Genomic DNA, 24,113 nt, shown 5'->3' with positions numbered 1-24,113 from the left:
AAAACGTGCATAAAATAACATAAAAAATGTTGCACTGTGCGTTCGCATCCAAAAACAGCTGTGATGGAAACGCGACCGTTGTGCGAGAGAGCAAACATTGAGATAGTGAGAGAGAGCCATCCGCTTGGCCCCGTCTTCGCTCCTTCCACCCGGTAGACCCAACAATCCTGCTGTTTGGCCGGTTGTTCGGCACATTTTCGGCCAATCTTTCGCTTCGTGCCAGCTTCGGCAATTGCCCCCCGTAGAACACGGGTTTCATTCATCCGAACGTTCACTGAGTTCACTTTGCTCGTTCACGCAATGAGTGACCCGGCTGCACAGCGTGAGCGCCCCAGTCTGCATGCCACAACGCTCCGGTGTGGACGGTTCCCGTGTGCTGCGCTGTGTTTGGTGGTGGCGCGTGAACAGAAAATAGAACCGGCCACGATCGCTTTCCTGTTGGCGGTCTGGTCAGTTAGAAAGGGGGATAAAAAAATGGTGAAAAGGAAAAATGGGAAAACTGGCCGTGACAGTGGAAACGAACAGTAAAAAAAAAACATCGCCGTTCTCAAGAGGATCATGGTCGGGAGAATATTTTAAGTTCAAAAGTATGGCGTGCATGCCGTAGCGCGATCTCGAGTGCGGGTGTATTAAAATTATTATTTTTTTTTTTTGTTTGTTTCAAACGATAAATTCATAAACTTACGATTTGTGATCATCGCCCAGCAAACATCGCGCCGCCCGTAGATCGTAGCATGACATAATTTGCTGCGAAACTTTCGATCTTCGTTTGTTTGCGTGTCTTTCCTTGCTTCCCTACAAAATGTCATCCAAGAGTCAACGCGTGTTTTCTAATTTTCATTAGAAAAATCCCAACTAATCCGATTGTCGCGCGACAGGGAGTTTGCACCGTTCGATATCTAAAATGTATTTAAAAAATGACACTTTCATTCACCTGCTAAGGTATGCAACGGGTGATTAGTTTGTTTTGTTAGCTTTTCGCGCGAAAGGAATTTTACGTCAACTTTCGTTTGATCTCGCTTTAACTTGTGCTCTAATTTGAAATCATCCCCATAAGGGATCCTCTCGATGGGAAGAAAAAAAAAATACTATTTTTAGCATAACGTGTCAAAGTGCCGCGAATTGTGAAAATACACGTACAGTATGTGTTTGTGCCTGCACGACAGTGTGTATTTTGCCACCCCTTACTCCCTCTGGTGGTCTCTATTTTTGTCCCTTCCCCGTTGCGGCTCTCTGTGATCCTTCACCTTTCCGTATGGTTTTTTCGTACCATCTGCTTATGTTCTTGAGTTTTAGGCTTGCTTTTCCTCAAAACTGTCCCCCCCGCCACAAAATTACCCTTCCTTTATTCAATGTTTGCCCACATCGTTTAACGTCCGGCCGACCGGGAGTGATTCTGTGCGTGGTTTGATGTGGAATAAAAATAATTGGTAACCGTGGCGCACCGATACTCTCGACGAGCGAACCACTGTTTGGCCTGTCCTTGTGTGCAAGAAAGCAAAAGAAAAAAAAAACGAAAAAAACAACGGTGACAGTAATGTGTGGTGTGAAAAGTGTTTTGCTGGGTTGAACGAAAACTTGACCGATAACAATCGGAACACAGTGGGGGGTTTTTTGTTCCTGTGAATGCTGAGCTGAAAATATCTTGCGTGTTGTGAAAACAAAAATAGAGGATGAAATATCGATAAAAAGCAAACATAAAAGACAGAAGATACAAAGGAAAACCAAAGAAACAAACAAAACATCGTGAAAATGGTAGCGAAAGTGAAAAATTTAACTTCATCGTGTGTTACAAAAAAAAAACAAAAACAAACAGAAAAATATTATAATAAAAATAAAACAAACAGCGTTATAACAGCGAATGACAAACCAATGTCAGTAAAAACAGAACATCAACATAGTCATAACCATCAAATTATAGTTATGCCCTTGTCGCATCACATCACACTAAAGGAGGCACAGTCGACAAACAAAACAAACAAATTAATGGCGCTCGTTTCATCTCTCCGCCGTTATTCGCTGTATCGAGTGCTTTATTTTTTGTTGTTTGTTTTCTACGAAGTGAGCAGGAAAATGACACTTGCCACACTCAGCTAATCTTCTGAAACGAATTCCACTTCAGCGTAAGGATTGAAGCTAGCGAACAGGATCATCCAGTGAAGTTGTTACCTCTGTTTTGGGTGCGTTAGTGCTATTTGCAATGGGACACAGATCTGTTGTCCCTTTCCGGGTACAAAACCCAACACCGCTTTGGGCGGCGAGGAAAGTCGCGTGGAAAGTCGGCGGAGATGATGATCACCCGGTTCCGGTGATTGCTGTTTGTTGTGTAGTTTTAATTAAAAAAGTAATGTCCTGGTGCACTGTGCGGTGCTGTGCTGTGGAAATGTCCCGAACGGAAGGAGTGACGCTCGCGAGTCCGTCGCGAGGCAAAAAGTGTTGGAATGATCGGGTTCAGTGTTGGCGGTGCCGTTATCGGAATGGGATAACACCCTTCCCTTCTGGGTGTTCGATAGTGTTCAATGAGCTAACTTTTGCTCGTTAGCCATTCGCTCCACACAGCCCAGCCCCGCCGTGTTTGTTTGGCCTCTGGGCAAATCGGAAAGCGAAACCGCATCGTCACTACTGCTGCTGCTGCTACCGCTGTGTGGCAGCTGTGAAAGCTCGTAAAAGTGCGCATTTTCCGATTTATTGCGTTGCTGTTTGTCTGTGTCGTTGTGCATTGACTAGCTAATGGTGAAGTGCGGCAATTAAAGATTTGTTTTGCATCGCTCCTCCACTCGTAACTTACGCCTGGGCGTTGAAATATTACAAAAGCTGTGATCTTCACGGATGAAACGCTGCAACACTCAGGCTCTTAAACGGTTACACTCCATCCAACAGACAGCAGAAGAAGGTTTCTTTCAGGATACTTTATATCATATTTACGCAATGAGTGTTTTTTTTTCTTCTTCTCACGCACCTTTTTCCAGTGTAGTGATTTTGCTTTTGCGTTCCCGCTACTGCTGTAGTGTCAAAGTGTCGGCAGAAAATGCCTGCCCTGAATTACTAATCAGCCATAAATTCTCGGTGTAACAAGTGATTTGGCAAGTGAAAGAAGGCATCAACAAGCACTAACCCACAAAAAAAAATCGTTCCAAAAAATTGAATCCGTGTTGTGCTCAAAGGAAAAATAATAATAATCATAAATCCTACCGAGCGAAAGTAGCAAGTGTGCAAGTGTAAGCAAACGCCCAGAGAGAGCAAAAAAAAACGAAAAATAAGAAAAAAAGATATCGTTAAGTGAAGTTGGCTACAACGTTTCTTGGTAAATTGTGCTGTGTGCGTGGCAGCTCCTGGTGAAAAATTGGATCAAAAGAAAAGCAAAGCGCCCAAAGCAACTCCAATGAAATGAATATCGGTATCAACTGAGCTGGAACCGGAGCGGCAACGAACAGGTACATTATCAAGGGTTGAAACAGAATCATTTCATGCACCAGCTTCCTAATTAGGCAAAGGTCAAAGCATGCAGGTAAAGTGAAATCAGAACCTGAATTGACTTCTACCATATTTTGGACTTCATCTGCACGCTGGTCCACAACAACCTTTTTCGACCGCGAGCCGCGCAAGCAAAAAGCGACTGCGGAAGGATCAGGGTACGCTTTTACGAATGAAAGAAATGATTATCTTACGCTACACCTTTCATGGATATCGTTTCCTTTCCGTTGTTTCCTATTTCAAAGGGTAATATTGGGGAAAGATTTCGAGTAGTTTTTTTTTTTTTGGGGGGGGGGGTTTGTAAGCTAAATTTTGTCTACTTAAACACATTTCATCCATAATTTCCAGCCCCCTCCACAAATGCCTTTTTTTCCGTGAGCCTTGAAGTTAATGAAGGTAAAATGAAGGTTTGTGCGTGAAGGGACAAAAAACATCCTATCGCGATAATGCACCATCAGAATACAGTGTTATCTGCCACTGCGATGGGAACCGGCAGATAGTGTTTTGTGTTCAGCTGCTTGCAGAATAGGGTGCGTATAAATTCTTATCAATTTTTAAAGTGGTATGAAAAGAAAGACTGTAATTTCCTTGCATCTTTTGCCACGGCTACTTTAATATCAAGCCAAAACTTTCGCTCTCGGCGTGCATTGCTGCCTCGAGCAGTGCATTAAACTCGATGCCAGAAAACTTTTATACCAAGTGTATTTACCTAGTTTACGATGGTTCATTTTATTTCCTTCGCGCCATAATTTAATATGTGTTTTTTCCTGTCTGGATACAAACAACCGATGATTGGAAACTTTGAAACAAAAAAAAAAGAACGTATCGTGAAGGGCTAGCCTTACTTAGGTATAATTTTAAAAGTTTTTAAAAATATTTTATTGGGGGTGGTTAAATATTTTATTTAATTTTTTAAGGTCCATTTATTATTTTAAATTTTGCTTAAATAGTACAAAGGCGGCTTGATGGCATCGTTTCAATATTGATTAAAAATTTCACGTATATTAGCTTAGGGGAAATTCATGTCTTAGATGATGCAAAATATGCCCCTTTATGCAGTAAATCTTGTTGCTCTCCCATAGAAGTGTTTATTCTTCTTTAATGACAAATTTAATGGATTATTATATTCTCTTCCTCTTAATTTCTTATCACTCCGGAAGACTTGAATTGATAGAAAAAGGAGGTAATCAGTTGGCATGGTGTTGCACTGAGGGAAAAACAAATCATATAATATGTATTTTTGAATATCTCTGACCATTTACTAGCAGCACATGATCCATTTGTAGGCTGAAGAAATTGAGTGTTTGGGCACATGGATGTAATTAATAACAAAGGATGGAAATTGAAAAGGATTTCTTATTCCTCAATTTTGAATTGCATGAAATTTTATAGATAAATAGTTAATTGGAAAGGATGTAAAGCTGCCATAAAAATTAAATAAAAGATGCTAAACTAATTCTATTACAAATTGCATAACATTGCGATTAATTATAGTATTTGGAATTTTCGATTTGGCTATTATAACGGCGCGAAAGATATTTAACAACAGGGCATTGTTTATTTCCCGTTAAATCGTTAATATTTTTTCACTTTCAAACGGTGAAAATATCAAACACCCTCATTAAACAACAGTTCAATATCAAGCAGCGTTCTGATGAATTTCACCTGACACACATGGAGACGCCAGGTGGTTCACGTTCTTTGAACGTGGGGCAGCAAAAAAAAACTCGATGAAATGATTTATCTATTAATAGTTATTTTAATCCCTGACGACTGCTTTCGTTTGCATCTTTTTTTTCTGTTGTCTATTGGAAGGGTCGTGAGCTAAAAAAAACACACACGCATACGCACGCTCACACCACCGTAGCCGTTTAATGTTGTGATGTTTTGACAACCGTTTGACGATACAAAATCACCTTGAGCCTTTTCTAATGCCTTGATCATTATCCATTATTATCGTTTTTATTTGTTTATCACGAGTTTTCCTTCACGTTGGCCACGCAAACTCTGCTCGGATCGGACGAATCATCATCTAATTAAACCTTCACACTAGAGTTTGTTCCTTTCATGTTTGCTCCTACCATTCAAATCTCATTAAAAGTTGACAAATTGCGTTCGATGGTGCGATTCGCATTCCGCGGCACGCCATAATCAGCAAAAATAAAACCATGTCCGAACACTGAAACATATTGGGCCACCTAACCAGCCCAAGTCGTGCACTGTTTTGACGGATCGTTTCTACTGCGCGACCTCGCCTCGTCTGGGAACTTCGAAAGGGTGCGTGGAGGCAAACCAACGCGCCAACAAAAAAAGAACAAGAACACTCACTAAACGAACGACTAACTTTCTTGACCGCTTGCAAGCCCACAGTTGGACGAGGAATTTTTCGGGGGTTGCCGCGAGTAAATAAAACTTCTCCACTTGATTGAGAAAGGGGGCGCGCGACCAGGCGCGAAACAAACAGTTCCTAAAGTAAAGATCACTGATAAGTGTGTGTCCAACGCAAAAAAAAAAGTTAAATCAAACGACTTTTACCTTCGCGACGGTGGTTGTGGGATGGAAAAACATGCAGAAAGTTCGCACAAAATGACACAAACGAGTTTTGGAAGTTGAAAGCAGCGTGGATTGAAAAGTATTACCGCCGGGTTTATCCTTATCGGCGACTGCAAAGGTATTCGCTGCCCTTTTTGAAAACCATCGTAAAGGGGAAACATTCCCGTGGACCCATATCCACCGCGACAATAAACACTCGCTTCGCTTATTAGCTACGTATTATTGGCGAATTTGTCAGGCGGACTAACTCTTCGTCAAAGTTTCGTAAATTATCTCTTTCGGGGGCACGGTGCAAAGCGTAACGCTTAACGTGGCAAGCTATCGTGTTTGCTGGAAAATACAACAGTGTAACGGAATGCCAATTCACGCTCACGCCAACGGCTAAACGATGTCAATAAAGGACGAAACGATTACCAGGTTGTAACCGCCTGACTGACGCTGGACGACGGCACCCCGCTCGTTAGTTCCCGGTAAAGATAGATAGTGTAAATGCATAGAACTGCTGGCAAACAAATCATTTGCGACATCATTTGCGGTCTGTTTCTGTGCCGGCCGCAGTAAATGTGGATCGTTTTTACTCGAACTCGCAAAACCACCGTTCGGTACTTGGGGCAATTTGTGACCCCTCGGTGGTGATCCGACATGTAGTAGCTGCTGTGTGCAGCCAGCACCACCCGGACTCTTCATTCATTAGCATTCGTTTGCCCGCCGGCATTGGCACACACACTGTTACGCTCACCTTTGCCCGCTCGAGGGCAAACGTAACCTTTTAAGTGTTGGTTACCGTTTTGGCTGCCAGAACACACAAAGTTTGCCCCGGGAAATTTAGCGTAATTAATTTTCCGTCATTTCAGATGGACAATGGTTCGGATGATGTGATTAGCCTTGTGATTTGACCACGTTTTTAACTGGGTTTGCGCTTGTATGTAATTAACGGTAGTGGTGTGGTTAGATCAGATGCCGTAGTTGCGGTAATGAACAAAGGACACTCGGATGTTTACCCGTATGGTCACTTCAGTGTAACCCATCCTGTTAGATTGGAAAATGTGGTAATAGTTGGGTATGGTCAAGAGAGTACTTCAATTTTAAATGGTCACTGATTCCTGATACTTCTGATTTGTAAGATCGAATAGAAGCCTAGAATTCTTGTTAACCGACTAAAATTAGTGGATGATTATCATATATTTTTTTCTGCTGTAAATTTCACATCATCGAATCCCTTTAACGGCATCCGTGATTAATAAGCACATTTCATCAGTTGCAAAAGAACCACATCAAACAGGATATCCCTAATTGCTTCTAATCCGGTCCGACGTTGCTGATGAAGCGTAAAAAAGCGAAGCGCACTGAAGTGCCCAAGAAAAGCGAAGCGATCGATAAAAAAAATACAACATTCCACAAAAACCTCCGCAGAATAAACAGAGATAAATACTATTCTATTGCCAGGGGGGAAGAAGAAAGATTGAATCCAAGCTTTTTGGGAAAAAAATCCGACAAGAATGATGTTTGCTTTTTACCCAAGTTGTTCCGTCCCTGTAACCGCTGGCTTGTAAGCTTGCTTTTCCTGTCTACGGTTCAACCCAAAATGACGAGCCGGATGATCGACGACAGACCAACGGGAAAAGAACGATGGATCGCACAAATGCTACACCCCAGACAATTTTCCTCGTTTCGAAGCGAAAAACCTAATTAAAAACGACACCAAAACGTCTCCGTTATCGTTTCGCCTGCTTCTCTTAAAACCACATTCAAACAGACCCTACGGTGTGGTGAAGGTTTCGGTGAAGGCAAAAACTTAAAGCATCAGTGCCGGATTTAGCAAATCCTGCGGGTAACAATACGATAACACCGGAAAGCACTTGTCCGGAAGGAAGCTTTTGGTGGTTTGACTTTTGCGCGGTCTAATAATAGGTGCCCGTGGGTCGATAGGCAGATCGGTAGCGTGGCAGAAAGGTTAGTAACTGTGACCATCCATATTACATTAGCACGTCAGAGCTTGGTTCCCTGTGCGTCGATTGGACGGGGACGAACTTTCCAACTTGCAATTCAACTTGCGGGAATCAATTTGCGTGCTCGCTTCCGTACGTTTGGCCGATTGTGAAAGCTGTTTGCGGGCACAATTTTATCTCACTGACGATGATTCCGATGGGCATTTGACTGCCGGAAGTGCATTTGCATTTTGATCTGGTTCGGAAGAATGACAAAATTGTTTGTGAATTGTAGAAGTAGTTTCTTGACCACCACTTGAGAGAGTACAGTGGGTGACAGAAAAAAGCAACTACTTCCATCGCAATAAATTGTAACAAGTTGCAGTATTTCATAAATTTAAGATAGCATTAATTACTTCATAAACAAAATTGTACATTTATTATCGAACATCATGAGACATTATTCAAATACCATAGTATTTCTACTGTTACAAGCACTCACGCTTAAAAATGTAATATAATTTAATTAAGCAAGTTTTTAGAGAAATAAGAGGTAACATAGTTAGAAAAAAATATGGCCACGCTAACCAAACCTGTGTGAAATAAATAGTAGGTATGAAGATATAATCAAAACCAATACATCGTTAATTTGGTTTAATCAAACGAAGCTTTAATGAAGAGCAGCAGGTAGCACGCACGATGGCATGATGGTAGCAGCGCCGGTCTTCACACGAACGGTCCGGATCAAATCCCCGTAGCAAGGACTGACTATCCGACTACGTGGTTAAAATAAGTTTAGTAGGCCAGAAATGGCTGGCATGACCTATCAGTTAGTTACGCCAAGAAGGGGAAAGAATGAAGAGCAGATTAGAATTTTAAATTAAATTGGACTGAAACAGAAGCTGCAGAGTATAATTGTACCACTCCAATGTATGTGGTGTAAAAAATATGAAAGAATGCATTTTTTTTAAATTTACAAAACATTCAAAATGAACATAAAGTCTGTAAATCAAACCAATGAAAGCTTTGAATATGATTGTAATAGGCTTAAGATTATAGATTGAAATGCCTTCGATGAATGAAAAAGATCTGATTATTAATGTAGTTCATACTCCAAATTTTATAGAAAATAGAAATTTTAAAAGATTTTACTAACGTACGTGCTGTTACGTCGCAACAGAATAGCAGAAAAAATTGAATAGTTTAAGTTTAGCGCGTGATTTGTTTGAGATTTTATTAAGCACAACACTGTTGAAGTAATATTAGTAGGTGAGCTAGGTTCGGTTTGATTATATCAGTTCGGATCGATTATTATATCGGTTAAATATATTAGTTCGCAGGAAGTAAAAATTAATTGTGTGAATTTTTTGTATCATTTAATTTTGTTAATTAAGTTGTGTCTTTTTGCTAACATCATGTTTTTTTTTTGCTTCGCACTGTAACTCTTTGACTGTGCAGTACTCACTGCTGCACTGATGTGCACAATGGGTTTGGAATTGAATAAATTTTCATCAGATTATTATGGATGGAATCATCCAAACAGATTTTCTCCCTTCTCTTCTCTCCCTGACCCCTCTCCTTCCTCATTTCCATCCTGTGTTAGGTTAAATATCTTAATATGAAACATCTAAAATATACCGGAACTGGCTTTTAAACTTTTCAAGCCTTTCCAGTGAGGTAGAGAAAGTTTTCGATAATCTACCTATAGGTGCCTTGATAACATTGATCAGTTCGTTAGAAACTACTGGTTCTAATGGTCCAAAAACTTGACCACCAGCACGGCTGTTATTCCACTTCAGCCAAACAGGCTTCGATTGAGAAAAGTTTAATTGCAAACAAATCCTTCCACATTGCCGAACACACGAACGAATGATGTGCTGGCCTCTTTTGAGTGTTTTTGCGAGGGTTTGCGAAAGCTCCAGTCCGTGACGGACACAGTGTGTTTCTAATCGCACTTTCCCGGAATGTTGTGCAGACAGCGCAATCTTATCGACGATGTCGCTGAATCATTTTGCCAGCAGCAGCCCAGCAGCGTGTGCAAAAACGGCAAAATACATGCTTTGCATAATCTAAGGCACATTATGCGCGAAATCGTAGCGTAGGCGCGCGTATCGAAGTTATCAATTTAAGGTTTGCTTCCGAGCTGACGGAAAATGAATGGATTGATCGATGGGTGGAAAACGGCCATATGGAAGCTTATTATATAAAACAAAACAACACTGGAATTGCTTCAGTTGCTTTTCTTGGAAGATTGGCGAAGGTGGCCCACCATTTTCTCTGTTACGCAATGCCTAATTAAACAGTGCCAGGTAAAGAGTGAAAACTTAATTACCCGTCACGGTACGAACTGGTTAATTATTAGATACAAAGGAATGAAATTATGCAGTATAATTAAATTAATTTTGTATTGATAGGGACGATATTGATGTTGAGCGAAAGGGATATTTAAATTCATCGCTATTATTATTATTTTATTATTATTTCAGCGAAGGAACGGCCAGACCGTATATAGGAATCTAGATTCATTCTGGAACAAACAAGCGTGGAACATTTATTTGCTGCACAAAAGAACTATCTCATTGGAGCATATTTTCACGTCTCAAGTTGCTGAAAATACCATACGAAGCGGCAGCGGTTAAACTGTTTGCCTGTGCTTGCTCCGGTTTGTACCCACACCGAAGGATAATCCGTTAGTGGTAGGTACTAGCGGAAAGGCATTCAACCTGAAACCCAATGATAAATGTTGTGTTTCCCGTTCCTTCTGCCACATGATGCTAGTTTTTTGTTGGAGAAATTTGTAAAAATTTTTATCACTTTCAAAAATGTTTAAACTTTTACATACCACAAAGCCATATATTCCATAGCCCCATAAGATGTAGGGCTATGATGCTGATATGTTATTTTATAGCTTGTTGTTAAATTGACACTAAAAAAATCTCTTTTCAGTTTTGAATTTATTTGCACTATTTTTTTTAAACAAACAAACTCAATACTTACACACTACGGTATGGTTTATGGTAGGTATATATCAGCCACAGCAAACCGCTAGAATGACTTCGGGGGTTAAAAACCTTTTAACTTCGTACGGTGAAAAGGTGCCAAAGCAAATCTACCCCAAAACGGCGAGCGGTTACACATTCACCGGAAGTACCCAAGCAATGCGGTATTTGCACCAGCCCGATCTAGCAGCCCATGCTCTGGTGCGCTCAATCTGTACTGATGTAGGCCTCTCTTCAACAAGCTTTTTGCAACTTTTACAACACTCGGAAAATACTCCTACTGTACCCGCTTTTTTTTTTTTTTGGTTACGATATTGTTTGCGATCTGTTTGCTGGTTTGGTTTACCACCGCCACGGGTCGTTAATTTTTGTGGTATCTTGCCCGGAAGCGACCTGGGTCCGAGTGTATGAGCATCAACGCATCCTGAAACGGTCGTCCATCGTTTTAAACGTATAAAGACTTTTCCAGACGACGTCGATACCGCATGCGTGGTCGAATGGAAAAAGGGAAAACAAAGCATCACCCAATCCGCCCAATGGTGAACCATAAGCGTATCGGAAAACGCTAGCAAATCGACATCCTTTCATGAGCTTTTTGGGGTAAAGATCAGTAAATCAAGTGGGGCGAGTGGAGCATGTCCAACGTAAAACCCTTAGCGTGTTTTCGTTTACAGCCCAAGAAAGTTGGAGGAAAAATGCGAAAGAAACAAATATTATCGTTCGCAAGTCTGCCATCCGATCCGAATCTATCGCGCGCGCGTGTGTATAGATCTAGCGAACGTGCTGGTTCAAGCTGTTATTTGCTACCATCAGCCAGATTTTCACACCATCCGGCACCTGCGGGGTGCTAAGGGATAAAGCCAATGGGTATGTCGTAATTTTCACTATTTTGGAACCCAGCACCTTCCTCCCCGGTGAGTAGCTTTCGATGTACGCCCAAAAAAAAAGAAGCTGATCTAATAGAACCCACCAAGCTCTTAAAAGGTGGAGAGAGAGAAAAGGAAAACCAAAAAAATACACAAGAATTCGGTGGGCGAATTCTTCTTCAACTGTTTGCGTTAAGGCGAGAAATGTTTGAGGAACGACCGGTAAGGAAAATTTAGCAACCCTCCGATCCGGTTTATGGTACGGTACGGATTACGGTACGCTGGAGGCTAAATTTATTAAGTTGTCCGTGGCACAACAGCATGCCGTACCTGTGTGCACCGCGTGGCAGTGCCTCAATAAAATGGCAAATTCCTTCCGAATGGTAGTACGATGCTGGGATTCCTTCGCTTTTTTATGATCCCACATCGCTCGAAAAAAAAAGGGGGAACCCATTTAAACGCTTCTTACCGCGCAAAGGTAAGCAAAACGGAAAGTGAACTCACCGGGCATAAGGGATAGGTTTGGGTCTTTGTCCTTTCACTTGCGGCTGGATCCGTTGTGACGCATACCGATAGTCGCGCGGTACTTAAAGGGAACATCTTGTTCAAGAGTCTTCGTGCGATACTCGAATGTCAGCGTACTTTTACACAAATTGCTTCTTTTGAGCGGATTTTATCGTTATCTACGGTGGTGCATTTTTTTTGTTGCTCTCTCGAACAACATACGACCTGTAAGCAGGAGAAAGCATTGAAGCACAGCCTCTGGAAAGTGTTTACTTACACTGCAAAAAAACGCATACCCTTCTAGGACGTGTTTGTTAGCGATTGATTTGCATTATAGGATGCAAATGTTTGCAATAGATGCACCACGTGCGAAGCGCCACGCTGCATATAAAACGCTGCTTCAGGGAACGACAGTTCGTTGACAATGTTCCAGTGATTGACCGGAGAGGATTTCCTTGGGGACTTGGGGACGTAAAGAATTGTATCACATTAAGGAAGGGGTCGCAGAAAAGCAGGATCACATTCCGGGCTGGATTTATAACCCTCGGAAGAGTTTAGCTCTTTGCTGTACATTGGCTTTATTTCAAGCGCAGGGACAACGGAACGTAGCGCTTGTCGCATAATCAGTTGCTTCGTAGGGCTTTGTAATCTGGAAAGGAATTGGGAATAGCAGCACGGTTCTATACGGGCATGTAACGCAATCATATCAAAGCAGCTGAAGTTGCTACTGCACTGGCATAGTGATGAATCCGGCATGGGACTTCGTTAACGAATGATACTCTCGCACTCTCGTTTGCTCGAATGGTGCCAATTTGGTGGACGTATTTTATTATGCGCGAGTGTGAGTGTGAACTTTCTTCCAAATAAATACATCTTTGGCCTTGGTTACACCTTTTCTTCGCATCCCATTTTAAACATTCTTTATTAGAACTCGAATCGATATTTTACCAACCTGACGATCAAGTTCATTCACACACGAACGGCCAACACTTGATGCTTTCAGATACCTTTACCCCCCAAAAAAAAATCGCAATGACCATCAATTACCCGAAAACCCCGACGTAGTAAAGCTCTTCCTGCCATTACGATGCCAGTTGATTCCACCCAAGGGACTTTCGGTTGGGATCGGTGAAAACGATACCATCTCAACGCTCTGCCCAGGCCACCCGTTTGTTGTGTGTGTGTGTACAACCACCACCACATATGATTACGCCATCAATTACGCACTGTTGACAAGGGCAGGTCATCCATTCGGTTGGTGACGACAACGTGGAAAGCAGTATGGTTTACATCTGCTGGTCAGCAGACACCCGGTGGTTTACATCTTTTGCCACGATCTGGCACCAGTCGGCACAAGCTTGCCCTCGGGACAAAACCACACCAAAAGGAAAAGGCAAAAGATGCAGGGCAAAACCGACAAAAAAAACACAAACCTAACGTACTCTTGGCCATGGGCATGAGATGCTGAGCAACACAAGGCAAGATGCCACATTCGGGGTAAGCAGGTCACCAGATCCATTCGCGTCCGTACGTTTTATTCGCACGTAATTCCTGTGCTAATCTCTTGAACTGAGGAAAACATCGTACCCACCGAGTGACAGTAGAGATTAGGATGGACCAGTCGGGCAAGGGGGACCCCACTGGTTCTGCCGTCCACCTTTCCAATCGTTCAGGCGGTAAAAATCCTAATGCATACATACTAGAGCCAATTAGCAGTACATCATCATGATCATGCATCATCAACAGGAACTTCCCGCAGGCAAATCAATGGACTACTTCCGACTAAAGCATGCAAGCTGCCAATTAAACGTATTTACGCAACTTACCGAACCATGACAATCAAGGCGAAGCGTATGGAAGTTGCACTTTTTTCAACATTCAACAATAAATAATGAATTCACGGTGACAATGGTTCGTGCGTATAAAACTATTCAGCGTGTAACATTTCGTACCTTCGCACAAGAGTCCTGAAGGAAACAAATGTATTCCATTTGAAGAAATAAAGAAGCCTGTCCACGGAAGTGTTTGAGAAACATCTATTATCCTTGCTAAACAATCTGCAGTAATTAACATGTAAAACCGTTCTGCACTGGGTAGTAGTGTTGGGCGGATCGGATCGGATTCTGGGATTGGATCAATCCGGATTTGATCCTAAATCCAGGATCCTTTGGATTGGAATCCCAAACAATCCGTTTCGATCCGGATCTGTTATGACTGGAAACCGGGATCGAAATCCAAAACAAGAGTCCAGATCCCGGATCCGGATCTGTCATGATTGGAATCTGGGATAGTGGTAGGGATTGTGTTCGGATGCGGATATTTTGTGAATTATTGCCTTTTTATTAAGAAATAGGCTGCTTCCCGAAAAAACTGAATGATAGATTATTTCTAAAGCATAATTTAAGCGAGGAAGACATAGAAATAATGTTTTATGATTTTTTTTGGGGATTGGAATTTTATAGTTTTGGTTTGTATTTTTTAAAATTTTTGCATTCGGTTTAAAACATTTAAAAAAAAATCACATAAAGTACTTTGATGATCATCATCATTGATTTCTTGGTGGGTGTGATTCAGCTACGATGCAAATATGAGTTCGGTTTAAAATTCATAAATTGAACCCTTTTTTAGTTCAAGAAAAAAATGTCGTATTACCATATCCACTATGCATTTCTATGATTACAAAGCAGAGTTTTTTTGTGGTCATAAAAAAATCTAGTAGAATTCGGATCGGATTCGGAGGATCGAATCCCAAGGCGGATCCGGATCGGTCGGATCGAATCCCACATGGGAGCGATTCTTCCCAACGCTACTGGGTAGTCTCGTTCTGCAGCATCTTCTTGGCATATGCCAAATGGGGAGAACCTCTTTGTGTACGGCGGACAAAACTTTTGTTTGAAAACTGCAAGACTTATTACATGCTGTAAATTACTTCCCGTTAGCTGCAGGAAGCTTCTACTGCTACTATATGCTAATAGCATATGGATAGCAGTGCTTTTGTGCTATCTATAAACTTTCCCGTTTTATGTTACCAATAGAAAAATGCTTCTGCCTTGCTACTGGATACATTGGAAGGCACGTGGGTTGCATACCAAAAAACATCCCTTCGGAAGCTCAAAAGGATTTAGTTTTATTTATGTGCCTGCGATGAAGATATCTTTACGTCATCAGGGCGTCATCGATAACATTAAAGGGCATGCGATTTCCTCCCTTGGAATTCTTCCTCCGTGTAGCATAACCGATCGGTGCAAAGTGTCACAAGCTGTGCGTTATCTTTCGGGAAGAACACACAGACCAAAGGTTAAAACCCAAACAAACCTGATCACCCGAAGACCTTCCGGGTATTTTAATCTTTTCCGATGAACTCATATGGACAATAGGATACACACACACACTAGGTGAGGTCCTGTTGCTTCCATACACATCCTTTCAATTACCGAGTGCACTTTTCAACCGCGTTGTCCTGGAATAGTAACGAGTTCTTATCGTTGTGTGTGCCGGTGTGGAAAAGGGTAAGTGAACGGATGGATGGAGAGTGTGTGTGGGCTGTGGTCAGTGTTATAAATCTTGCAGCAAGCGTTGGATGCCCTTTTACTCACTACCACACAAAACCATGTTTCTTACGAGCGCATCGAAACGATGTAATTGAACGCTATCAGTACACGATCGGTTGGTGGTTGTTCCCTACTATCTTCCTTCGACTCTCGTACTAACTTTACACTTAGAGAGGGAGAAACATAGTAAACATCGATTGAAATTGATAGCATTTTGAAAATGTGCAAATTAAAGACATGAATAATGAATCAATGTGACCTAAAACATGCTATAAATATAAGGAAATTTAAGAAACTTATAAGTAATTAGCATTAGAGAATAAGGAGCATTAAAATAAAATCGTAATGTTTATTATTTATTTTTACAATATTAATAAAGGAGGCTTCAGTGCCCCCCTTCATTCAGTGGAATTTAGTTCGACACAGATGTTTACGTACAAAAAGGCAACAACAAAAAAGAATGTCGAACATGATTTTATCTCGATCCAAAACCACTACCAATAGAAGAAAATGAAAGTTCCCAAACACGGAAAAACGTGCCCAACTGCTGGCACACGTACGGCTAACGCCGACGCAACAAGCGGACTGTCTCGTACGCTTTATTGATGACAAAATGGGAAACTTTATCACATTCGCCATTATCGAGACCATCATCGTTCTCCACCCGCCGCTTAGAAGCAGTTTCAACAGGGAAGCGATGGAACATGGGTTTGTGCGTGCTCTCAAATGGGGACTTGTGCGAAACGGATGGAACGACCCATGGCTGTTTCTCGCAAGAGGAAAGGTTTTTTATTTTGTAAAATCTAGAACTTCTACCGAGGGTGCATTATTCTTTCATATGGCCGTATCGTTGCTTTCTATTTTTCTGTTGCTTCATTTTTGCTACCACAGCTGGTAAATGGTTGGCGTCGTATTGGGCCATCAGAACAAAAAGGCATCTAAGTGATTGTAGTTTAAAATTGTTCCAAGCAAACAACATTATGTTTGCCACCCCGGGAGGGAGAAGTTTCTATTTTATGCTTTATGCTTCATGTTTATAGCAAACATCGATGAAGTTAAGAGCTTTCAAATGGGAAGTTATTCTACGTATGGCCACAGCAAGTTGATTGGTTTTGGAATGACAATCAAGTGAACTTCACTGATAAATCAAGTGCTGCGTTAGATGGATGATGATGTACATAATTTGCTCTCGTAATTTATGTTTTTCGATGACATTAACACTTTTTGGGAGTATTTTGAGGTACGAAATATTCGTTTGATTGAAACGTAACGGCCTTTTGTTAGCTATAAATTGTACTTCTTCTCATTTGGTGGCAGTACAACCTCAAGAGATTACGCCTGCTATTTCTGACTTTCTTAGAATATAATTCCCCGTAATTAACCCCGACGGGCGCGTTTAGGAGATTGATCCGAAAGGAAAGTCCAGTCGCTCTTTCTTATCAAACAATACTAAACCAAAACTTATAATAATTCTTATTTTAAAATCAAATTAAACTAAACGCAAATGTTCCAATCAAAGCGCCAAAGTACTCAATGTGTCGGAACAATATCCAAAGAGAAGCAACGTAAGCTGAGGTTTATGGACAATACCGTGAAAGATAAAAAATCGAAAAAATAGAAAGGGAAAAGATAGAAGATAGTTACTAATGAAAAACAAAGGATAGCATACGTGTACAAAAGGCGCCATAGTGAAAATGATCAGCATAAGCATTGAGATATAAAAATATATAATAAAATTGTCTGCTATAAATTGTTTTGTCCCATAGAAATATAACAAGAATTTATTTGCGTGAGCAACTCCGAACATCGGACTGGAGGAATCAAGTGAAAACCGGTGCTAGTATCACATGTCAGCTCACTAAATTTCTATTCTGTAAAACATTTCGCTCTATCTGGCATCTCACTCAATCATCATCAGATGAATACTCCACATAAGGTCTTTCGCTGGAAATCCGATGGATGAGGGCGAATTTATCATAGGGGAAACCCACAGCAAAATTTACGTTTTATGAATTTATAATTTCATCACAGACAGGGGGAAATGACTTACCCTGCTGGAAAGATTTCCTAAGAACTGTTATCTAAATCATATCACAGAATTCACAAGAAGGCACACCCTGCTGGTTTTCTCCAGAAAATGGCAATGAACCGTTTTGCCGAAAAAAAAATACGCAAGAAATGTAATATATTTATCATTGCTAAACATGCTTGGTATATCAAAGCAAGTGTAACGCTTTTAGCTCCCAAACATACCGTAATTGTGTTTAACCAGATACCACTTTGGTACTGCAAATTGTTTTACCTGAATTTGTACATTCCTTTCGCGTGCCAATATCATACCTCGTTCTGAGAATGAAACATTATCCTGGATGGTCCTTTTGCGCCCGTTCATCGTCGTAGGTTCATCGAAATGATTCATTCATTCACGGTACTACGGTACGATGAATCAAACATGCTAACAACAACAACACTGACACTTGACCAACGATGCTATGCGAAACAGATGACAACAACCTCCTCTGGCACGCCTTTGGTTTATTTGGGTCTTTTTGAATCATTTTTCTAAAAAGATGTCAACGAACATTTTTCCCAGGAAAAAAACACACAAACACACATGAAAACCCACAGGAATGTCTCACAGGTTTCCCACAATATATTAAAAAAAACGCACCAAAACATCCATGACTCAATCAAATAACGATGTGGAAAAGATTTGCTTCATTTTCCCAGCCACCCCACCCAAACGATATAAACATCGCCGTTTATGTATTTTTTTTTGTTGTTGTTGTTCGTACGTGGAGAAGTTCTTGTGATGCTTGGATTGAATTATTTCGTCACACGCGTTTACACCCGAAACCGGAAACGTGTCACCAAGTAAAAAAAAAGCACAAACCCGAGGAGCATGCTAAAATGTGTTTCAGTAAATAGTATGACAAAAAAAACGATTTCCTTCCCTTGAAAGAAGGTTCCGAAAGTGAATAAATAAAGCATGTTGTATTACATGCTGTTATGAGAGATGGGGAAGATGGAAGCCAAAAAAAAAGATGGGAAGGGATATCAGCGATAAAACTCAATCAAAAACCGGAAACCACCTCATGCGTCGTTTAAGTATTTATTGAAACAAAGAACAAACACACGAACGTACATACAGAAGCAGCAAAAACACACGTAAGGAGCAATATTAAATTATCATCTCACAACGGAAGGATCCATGCATAACGGTGCATAAGGAGAATACTTAAATTGTGCTCCATTTTGTACGTGTGTGTGTGTGTGTGCGTTTGTAAGTGTGTATGTTTTATTACATGCACCTTCATTTTTCAATCTCGCCAACTGCAAATACCATTGCGGTGTAATAATGTGTGCTTCCTGTTATCCCAACCGGGCACCATCCATCACCTACGATCACCTGGAATGGATCGGCTTGGATGATGAAGATTGCCACGTGTTTACTTTGCGTAATAATTCTCCATCATCATCACCATCGTCATCGATGTGGGGGAATAATCGTTCGGATGCTATTTCCGCGCACTCATTCCGCAAGCAAGCTGCAGGTAAAATAAATTGCACCCCAAACCAAACTGAATGAAACAAAACAAACCACCACCACACACACGCGCGCGATCGCGAAAGGTTGAAGGCGTTGTGGGCGTCGTGAATCGTGGTAGGTTTTTCACACGGATTTTTCCAAACCACCATGCACGGCGAGTCGGGCGGAACGGCGGCACGATACAAATTTTCGAACCGACCACGACCATGGCATCGTTTCGAGCGGAGGGTATGTCTATTTCCCACTTGTTTTTTTTCCTCCCTTTTTGCTCCGCATGTGTTTGTTCGTAACACTCGCACAATGTCGCACAAGTGACAGGTTTTCGTCACAGGTTCATCCATCCTCACTCAAGGTGGTTTTGTGTGCCGCTGTTGTTGTTAGTGCCGTTGTTATTGTCGCTGTCTTTGTCGTCATACCGTACGTGTCCACCATCACATCGGCACCGCCTTCGTTCCGTCCATCGCGCTGTCAAACGGCCAGACCACCGGGTGAAGGTAAGCGAGTACTGTCTGAGGCTTGCGAGGTACGCCTTCATTTTAGTGGAAACAGATGCGACGACCAAGTGCAAACAGATCGGCAATCTTTGCGATGATCAACCGACCGGGGATGAAACGGCCCCCGGCAAAGGACAACCACAACGGAAGGGAGTGGACGCACGTGTGTGTGTGTGCGAGGAACTATAAAATGTTACAAAAATAACACACGTAAGCGGCGTACATGACACCGGAACGGTGGCAGCTCATCGGGATTTTTAATCTTGTTTTATTTTCTTTCCCCTCGTTCAAACTCGTGTTGATATAAAATCTTGTTTGGCATTGGCATTTCGGGTTGATGCAGTTTTTGTTGTTACGGCTGTTCGTTTTGCTGCTCTATAATACCACGTAACAATGTGCTACGTTACATTCGTTTACATATAGCGGGCATTGGCGGGAGGTCTTGGTCGGATTACTTGAGGGTGGATAAATTGAGCGAGTAATTGGCAGGCGTGACAATATTCAAGATGGATCTATCGAAGATTGTATAGCCACAGCTTTGTTTGTACTTTAAAGCACGTTATACGAACAATTAATTATTTGCTATTTGAGTAAGCACATTAATTTTCAAACTTATTTTTTATTTTTGGGTCACGAAAAATCATCAATTCTTCAACGTGGAAACCTTTCAATTTTGTTGAGGTTGGCATTATTTATGTTAAACCAAATTAAAACAAGCTGAACTTTGGGAGATCCTAAGATCTTTACTCGAAATATTCACACTGATATGAAGGTCGAAGAGGGAAACTCATTTGGATTAGTCCCAAAGCATCAAGGACATACTATTCTTCAATTAAGTAAAAATAAGTCTTGTAAGTCTGGTGGTCTGGTGGTTTTCATCATGCGATTGATCTATCACCCAAAAACGTAGCTAAAAGCGTAGCGCTATTCCATTTTGCATTTGATAATGCTGATAATGCTGATTTTGCATTTCATAATGCATGAACAAGGGAGAGGTACAGCCAGAAGTAAGAACATAGTTTAACATAGATAGCTGAATAGCGTGCAAAAATTCCAAATCAATATGTCCACAAACATATGTCTAAACGTACTTTTCCCAAAAAAAGGTTTTTTTCAAATTAGTGTCCCCAATGATTGCTGCTCAAAACTTATCTAAGTCCATTTGTTGACCTTTTGGTGTTGGATTGCAAAAGGCGTTCTTTATTTCTACGTCAAATTGATCTCCATCCTTCCATCTCTCCCTCTCTCTCTTTTATTGTAAAAGTATTGACAAATTGTTAATAAAGAAAGTCTTTCAAATCGAATCGAATTTATTGAACTTTATTCAGTGATAGCCTTCACATTAAAGAGGCTTAATACAAAATTTCAAAATCCTCGTATCTGTTAATCCTCGAAATATCAGTCAGCAATGTCTGTCTTTTTTACAAATGTTTTACGAAATGTTCATACTTTACCAAATAAACAAAAGAGCAAAACATAAATACATAGCAGCACATTTGTTTAGTACGTAGGATTATAATAAGAGTTAATTACTTCCCTTCTTTCATTAAGCCCTTCAGCAATATTATAGCCTTACTTCCTAATCATATTGCATCTTCAAGCGCCAGAGCAACCGAGCAAAATCTGCTTCATTCACGCTAACTTGGCCCCTGTGAAACTATTTTCGATCCAACGGCGGAGATCTCTCCCACTACAAATGATGAAATTAAATTCAAAAGTTGGTAAATATTGAATTAAAGTTTCTCCTCCACATCCATATCCACGGTCCCGTGCTTACGCCACAGTGGTAAAACTTTTTAATCCTTATCCGTTCACTTGGTTGCATTTCGCTACACTCTCGTTGGTGTTGCTCTTAGCTGGAGGGTGGAGAAATTTTGCTGGCTGCTTACCGTCAAGAACCCGTCAGTGGATGTTGACATTTCACGCGAACGAATAATGGGATCGTGTTGGAAGCGTCACCACCATCCGTGATTTCTAAACCGAACAGAAGGAATGCTCTCAGGCCTCGTCATGGCGGAGCTGTCTTATGGGGGTGGGGGCTGTGGTTGCTTATTTGCTCGAGTGGCACGAGTTGCCACCTAGAGCACCATTTATCAACGAGCATTTTCGCCTGTAGCGCGGCAAAGTCAGAATATGTCACTGAGCGTTAATCAATGTTTGTTTCGCTCCTGATTGCTAAGAAATCCGATTCAGAAAGGGATTTCTTTTTTAATACTATTAATGCGTTTAGAATCAGACGATCACGTTGCGAACTCGGATAGCATTGTAAAGGAACGCTGTACGACGGCGGCTTGCGGTTGCGAAGGCACAACCATTGGGCAGCGGCAATGATGTTTCGTGCGAAACGTTGCACGAAAGCGATTTCACACTGTCGCACGTGACCGAATTCAGGGTCGTGACATTTCGACTGCAATCGTCCTTTGGTGTGGCACTAGGTGGACACACAAGCAACGTTTCTAGCTGTTGTTTTAGGACACGATCGACGCAGATAACGCGATGCAACGGGACGATGGCGACATTAGAGAGAAGTGGACCAATTTTATCAACCGTTTCAAAAACTAGCTCGATAATGTTTTCCATCGGAGGCGTGCGCGGTGCACCGCGGGGAGCTAAAAGTGGGATGAAAGCTAACGAAGCAATAAGCACAAGACGCCGCTAGATTGGCAACTCTTTAGAGGACGATAAAATAATCATTAGCTAGGAGGGGCTATTTTTTTTTGTTTTGTGTCACCATACAAGCACAAAGCAGGGAAAGGCAAGTGATTGGTCCGGTAGTAGCTTGTTTTGGGTCGACGTGTTCGGAGTACTGAAAAGCGACCAAATTCCCCTAGCACTCCGCGCTGGAACAAATGACGTTTTCCAAGCATGTGATGAGGGTGGAATTTCCACGCGCTCCCTAGGTAGTGGGTCCTGGTAACGGATTGGACGGTTAGAACAACAACAACGCTGATGAAAACCAACGACAACCAAAGCTTACCTCGGGAAATATAAACGTTTTCCTAAGGGTTTACCCCCTAAGGTCAGGTTTTTTTTTTTTTGCTTAGGCCTCGGGAGTTTTTTGACTTTTGCCCGAGTTCCCCACTTTCAACAGGGGAAATTTGTAAAGTGAAATTGATACAGCAGTACCGCACGCTTGCTTCACAACGATACCGTACAATCTTCCCGAAGATCATTTTTCACCAGAGTCGTCGAATGAAAAATGATGAAATAATTCATGTGTGAAGATGAAATATTTCCTTCATTTTTCGGTTAGTGCGCTCTTCCCGTGGTACCATTATTATTAAGGTACCGAAAGTCACTGGAGTGAGCGCAGATCGCACAGGGGATCGTGGCTGTATTGAATTCCGTTTTTGTTTTTCATTCTTTACAAACTCTCTTCCATAACTCCGGTTTCGTTCAAGCGTGTAATGTTGGTTGGAGTTTTGTTGTTTGAGCAAAAAAAAAAAAGCACACTTCACAAACTCTTTCAAACAAGCCAAGGTGACGTACGTTCGTCACCGTTGCAACGTCATGCCAGGTGCTGTGTGTGCTACAGGGGTGTGACAAAGGGGGTGAATAAAAGTTTAATTGAGTCATCGCGGTGTGCAACTTTTCGAGCAGAGACAACCATCCTCCAAGTGTGCACGGTGTACAATAAGCCAGTTGCAACGGAATGCATTTTGTGTCAGTGCACAGCAAAAAGAAAAGAGAAAAATTCCCACAAAAAACCGTAGTTTTTGAAGAAAGATTTATGGTGTATGCAAATGCTGGTCCCGTATCACAGGGTCGGGAAACTTTATAGTGCTTTTTGTTGTTCACTTCGGTTGCATTACTGTGATTATTTAAAGCATGGGCAAAAGTACAGATCTTGATCACATTTCTGCTAGTATCTCTATTGTAGCTTCTAAAACAATGTACGATACGAATTGCATTATTCTTCTTCTTCTTCTTCTGTCGACAGTGTTTACCTCCTATGATGCCAGGTTGGCTCATAATCAGAGTTTTACTGTCTGTGTAGATTAGACCTGTCAGTCTATTTACCTTTCTTTTTTTGTGTTTTGAATTGCCGTTGGTAGTTTAGTTTCTTTTCCTTTTTTTCCTATCTATCTATTTTCTTATCTTCATTTTGTTTATTCTGTGCGTCTTCTAGTCAATTTTTATTTTCTTTTCCTTCTTGTTTCTCTCTATGCTTTGACTTTTTTTAACTACCATGTA

The 24,113-nt window shown here is 41.3% G+C and overlaps 1 protein-coding gene across 5 annotated transcripts in view; it reads left to right on the top strand.

The window, feature by feature from the left end:
- Positions 1-340: 340 nt before the first annotated feature.
- LOC128309411 (FMRFamide receptor-like) overlaps positions 341-24,113 on the top strand; it is a 68,306-nt gene continuing 44,533 nt past the window's right edge. Inside the window, exons 1-2 of one of the 5 annotated variants that reach the window (XM_053045787.1) lie at positions 341-449; positions 2,970-3,434. The gene's annotated coding sequence lies outside the window, so the exon portion shown is untranslated. Of the gene's footprint in view, positions 562-2,969; positions 3,435-24,113 lie in introns of all 5 variants that reach the window. The other 4 variants (XM_053045788.1, XM_053045790.1, XM_053045789.1 and 1 more) reach the window with 4 other exon arrangements.

The sequence above is a fragment of the Anopheles moucheti genome, chromosome 2, assembly GCF_943734755.1.
Source record: "Anopheles moucheti chromosome 2, idAnoMoucSN_F20_07, whole genome shotgun sequence".
Taxonomy (NCBI): Eukaryota; Metazoa; Arthropoda; class Insecta; order Diptera; family Culicidae; genus Anopheles; species Anopheles moucheti.
Note: the sequence above shows the minus strand (reverse complement) of the source record. Positions and strands in the feature narration are given on the sequence as shown.